The sequence below is a fragment of the Schistocerca americana genome, chromosome 7 (assembly GCF_021461395.2).
Source record: "Schistocerca americana isolate TAMUIC-IGC-003095 chromosome 7, iqSchAmer2.1, whole genome shotgun sequence".
NCBI lineage: Eukaryota > Metazoa > Arthropoda > Insecta > Orthoptera > Acrididae > Schistocerca > Schistocerca americana.
In genome coordinates this window covers 300,429,777-300,435,158 of record NC_060125.1, presented here as the reverse complement: position 1 = coordinate 300,435,158, position 5,382 = coordinate 300,429,777, and the positions used below count along the sequence as shown (strand labels likewise).

At 42.6% G+C, this 5,382-nt stretch overlaps 1 pseudogene; it reads right to left on the bottom strand.

The window, feature by feature from the left end:
* Positions 1 to 2,401: 2,401 nt before the first annotated feature.
* Positions 2,402 to 2,519, bottom strand: LOC124623211 (annotated as a pseudogene).
* Between the last annotated feature and the right edge of the window lie 2,863 nt (positions 2,520 to 5,382).

Sequence of the window (5,382 nt, the reverse complement as noted above, 5' to 3'; positions counted from 1 at the left end):
GCGTCCGGCCATCCTGATTTAGGTTTTCCGTGATTTCCGTAAATCGCTCCAGGCAAATGCCGCGATGGTTCCTTTGAAAGGGCACGGCCGACTTTTTTCCCTAATCCGATGAGATCGATGTCCTCGCTGCTTGGTCTCTTCCCCCCAAACAACTCAACCCAAATGGAGAAGTGGACCAAGTGAAGTGGGTGCTTCCACCTGGCGAGAAATATGAAATTAATCTAAAAGTATCATGGGATTTGATCTGAGCCATAATTGTACACCACAAGTCTTTGCGATTTTAACAATCACGGATACCATTCTCTTTCGAACGCCACGTTTATTTCCGATGTATTGCATGACACAGCTGTTAATGTGTGGTTTTGTACTTGCAGTATTTCTGATTTGAAATGTCTCGTTTCTTTCCTTTTATTTTAATGTGTAATTCTAATACACAACCCCAAATTGATTTCGTAATCGTACATTCACAACTCAGTTTAAATACATAATTACAATTCGGCGCACTGTTGAAATCATACCACTTTACTCGTCAACTAACACAATCGCCTTTCAGAGAAATTACTTTTGTCTCCCATCACATAAAATCTTTCTCCTTCACAGTGCAGTTTTCTGTCTCTCACAGATACTTAATCATCCCTAATGGCATGTACTTTGGACATCAATACTTACAATACGTCAGTATGTAGGGAAGCAGCATACAAAAATATTCCACCCGCCGCCCCACAAGTACTTAAAACCAAATACAAAATCTGAATAAGTCTTTACATTTCCTATAACAAAACCAACAGAAAATATCTACAAATACTTTCATACGGCGTCTATAAAATCCGTCACATCCCATGGATTGGCTGCAGACGACAATGTGTTCGATAGGAAAGTCTGACACTGGACGTTTCTTTTCCGCCTCATATTTCTTCTTCTCCTTGTGGTTCGTCTGAGGAACACATTTTACGTGCATCTCATACATTGCTGTCTTACGGAAAGAGTCTCGCAGTTGGTGTAGTTCCACAGTTAGGTTGTCCCTGTCATTAAAAACTGAGGAACTAGGACGGAGAATGCTGTTTCGAACATGATTAATATGTTCGATATGGAACATTCACATCGCTTAGTAGAACAAATTATATTAATAAGCACAGCTGTACAAAAGAGCGTCGGTTGTCAAACATACCGACGTGCACTCGTAAATCTGTCCCCAATCCTAGTTTACTCTTTCGGACTTTTTCTCATTTTTCTTCAGACTTATCTTGGATGTGTGGATTAAGTAGTTTCCTGCCGCTGCAGGTTGGCGCATGTCTCAGCGTAGATTAACTCAGACGTCACAGCAGCAGTGTTATCTCTACCCTTACATTTCTCAGATAAATCGTGTGGTATCAACCAGTCTCTATGAGCAAAATGCATTTATACCGAGTTGCAATTACTATCCACTCTCTTCGGTTTGTTCTGCTTAGTAAAAATGACACACCAGTGATAAACGTTTAGTTTTATAGTAAAGCGATGATTTTTCTTAGCGACAGAGCACGGTCTTGGGCTGGGGAAGAGAAGAAAAGTAAATCGGCCATCCTTTTCAAGTGAACCATCCAAGCAGTTAAACTATTTCGTGAGACCATCGGATATCCAAATCTGGTTGGGCAGATCGAGCATTTGAATCATTTTCCACCGAAATACGTATCCAGTGTGGACTTCATCACAATTGTCCCAGTTAAGTGAGTTTTATTATTTGCATTTCCAAAATGAAATTTTGGTAAAGACACGCCGATGTCGTTTCTCACAGCATGGTTGGAATTAACGTATCGGATGATGTATAATTCAATTTTCTTTCGTTCATGACACTGCTATACGACTGGTCGCATTTCTAAGTATTGCAGGTCTTAACTTCATAACTTGTGCCACAGAACGAAGATGACGCGAAACGAGCGACTGAATCCTGTTTACCTTTTAACTATTCAACGTCGTACGCCTACGATAAGTTGCAGACAGAAAGTAATGATCATGTACTGCCTTCTGTTACAGTGTTCCCGCAGTTCAAGCACTGCATAGAACAAAGAGTTTTCCATTTGAAGCAAGATGAATCTGTTAGTTCAGTTTTCAGTGTCACAGATGTTACCATTTGTAGATTCTTCTGTGGCAACAAACTTAGGTGAAGTGAAATATTGTGAATTCCGTGTTCCCACATTCGTAATATTTTTTGAACTAGCAAAATCACTCCGTCTGCAGGTCACAAGTGGCCCATCGGTACCATCCGACCGCCGTGTCACCCTCAGATCAGGATACGGATAGGAGGGGCGTGTTGTCAGCACACCGCTCTCCCGGTCGTTATGATGGTTCTCTTTGACCGGAGCCGCTACTGTTCGGTCGGGTAGCTCCTCAATTGGCATCACGAGGCTGGGTGCGCTCTGAAAAATGGCAACAGCACATGGTGGCCCAGACGGTCACCCATCCAAGTGCCGGCCACGCCCGACAGCGCTTAACTTCGGTGATCTGACGGGAACCGGTGTATCCACTGCGGCAAGGCCGTTGCTGAATGGTACAAGATGTTAGAAATTCTCAGGAAAATAGATGTCAGCTATTGGTAAAGACAGTTAATATGCAATATGTAGAACCACCAGCAGGGTAAAATAACAACGAAGTACTCGGATTAGAAAGCAAGAGAGGGATATTGTCTTGCTACTCTCTGACGGAAATATGTGAGAGGTTCAAGACTGGAATTAAAATTCAGGCTGAAAGGTTATAAGTAATAAGAATCGCTGATCGCGTTCATATCCTCAGTAAAAGAGATGGCGTTCATATCCTCAGTAAAAGAGAGAAAGAATCGCAGAACGCGTTGAACGAACAAACTAATGGGCACACGCTATGGACTGAAAGTAGACAGAGGAAAGACAAAAATAATCAGAAGGAGCGGAAATGAGATTAACGATAAGCTTAACGTCAAAACTGCGGACAGTGAAGTAGACGAAGTGTTGGAACTCTTCTACGCCAGCAACAAATTAATAATTGACAAACAAAACAGGGACACAAAAAGCAGTAAAGCACAGTCAATGAAGGCATACCTGGATAAATGAAGTCTACCAGCATCAAAGACTGGCCTGAATATGAGGAAGAACTTTCAGAGAACATACATTTGGAGCACAGCATTGTATGGAGGTAAATCAGAGACTGTGGAAAATTACAAAAGAAGAGAATCGAAGCATTTGAGATGTGGTGCTGTAGAAAGATGATGAACATCATGTTGAATAACGCACTCTGTACTAAGTTTACTCCTAACTTGTTTGTCATGGAAATCTGCTGCTCCGTTGGTTTACTCTGTTGTTTGCAAGAAATAACTGAGATCCAAACAAAACTGTTGGATAATTTGGAAGAAATAAACTATTTCAAACAACAAAATATGGGCATAATTATTATATGCATGATCCTGTGGTCTATGTTGTCCATTGTTGTACATAATTCCAAATATTACCCAGAAATTGATAGAAAGTTTTGACCAAGATCAAATAAATGATGTGCACTGTGGTTTTACGCTGGAAATAACTGAAATAAATGTGAAGCCTTTCACACTTGAACTGACAGATACACTGATTTATTCGACACAGTAACAGGACAATATGTGAAACAGTTCATAATCTGTCCACACTGAGCCAAAGAGCACTAGAGCCAAAAACAGTACAAGATAGTTTGACCAAAATATCCAGGGATTCAAAGCAGAGTCGTCATGTGCAGTTGCAAAGTCCTTCAGTGTATTAACCCAGTATGTGTCAAAGTCCACAGGCAGCGGCTCGTTTCCTAGCCTGTTCAGGCGACGTTACAAGCAGCTTGATGACCTGAAGTGATCTTGCACAGCCAATTCAGTTCCCCACATATGGGACACGTGACATAGTGGAGGGCACCACTTGACATCTTGTGACTGGCTCCAATAGTCAAGTCGAAGAAAAGTCCCCTATACACAGGCAGACTGGTCCAATGACCCACTCGATGAGTGGGTCTGTGCAAACCCACTCGCCTGTGTATAGGCGCAGTCAGGTCCGTGGTCTGCATCTGTCAGTTTGACCAGGAGACCTCTATCTGCTTTCCCCAACTGCTACCTGCCAGCCCACACTCCGTCAGTTCAGGCAGATAGGGTCTGCCAAGCAGTCGCCAGTGTCCACACACAGACGTGTCAGCGACTGGGTTGGAGGACCATTCGGCGTTCTAAATTGGTCCCTGACATTTGTAGTGTGATGAATGTGGCAGCTTCGTGACCTACCTCAACCCACATAACACGATTATATAAACGTCTCTTCGGGAACGCCTCAGCGGTGACACAGCTCTATATAGAGCTATTGTTTTCCCCGGCAGCCGTTTGCTCTTTACAGTTGAATGGTGTCAACAGTGCTGCTAGCTATCCAGGAGTTGAATCATGGCCTCAGTTATCGTCAGGACAGATACAAGAAAAGAAAAAGCTGAAACAGGAATGTAAACTTATCTAGGCAGCAGGAAAGAGACTTGATAGATTCAGTGAAAAATCACAAAGAGCATAAATCAAACTGACGACACCTCTGCACAGATTAATGTGGCGCTAAGGGAAGAAGGAAAGGAAGAAGATTAAGTTTTTGTCCTGTCCACGACGAGATCATAAGCGACAGAGCGCAAATTCCGATTGGGGAAGCTTTGGGTCAGAAAATGGCGTGCCCTATAAGAAGAATCATCCCGCCATTTGCCTTAAGCGATTTGTGGAAATTATGGAAAAGCTAAATTTTTATGACTGGAAGGAGATTTTAACCGCCATCCTCCGGGATGCGGGACAGTAACTTATCAGTGCGCTACCTCGCTCAGAAAGGTTGCACATTATCTGCGGATCAGAGAGACACAACAGGAGATTTCTACGATAAAAGATAGAGTACCGAACGAAAATAGCAATTGCCTTGGAGATAGACTCAATCTCCTAGGCGTCCTAGAAGTTACCATACCGTTGCCAAACTAGGGACGTAATAGAATTGTGAATTGTTAAGTGTCTGTCACAAATCTCGTGCCATATTTTCGATTTAAGAAACTCACTGAGGAATTCAAGATGTTGGTAACTCAGGAAACACGAGACAGCAAGTGCTCAGAGAGGAAGATGTACCAAAAATTTGGGGAAAAGTTCTTGGGAATATATTCGAGCATCTGGGCGAAAATGCATTGGAAAAATCAGTGATAGCTGAATTGTACCAGGACTGCTGCAAGAAGATAAAATTCAGGGGATGTGCATGTCTGTAAAGCAGCTTGGGATGGAGAGCGGCAAGTTCGTGGACATCAATGAAACATTAGAACACCCTAACAATATGAATAGAGAAGATGGTTATATCAGTGCATCATCCTGTCTCCTAACCGTCACGGTCCAAAACCCTGAGATGCGAGCGTCACCAGTGA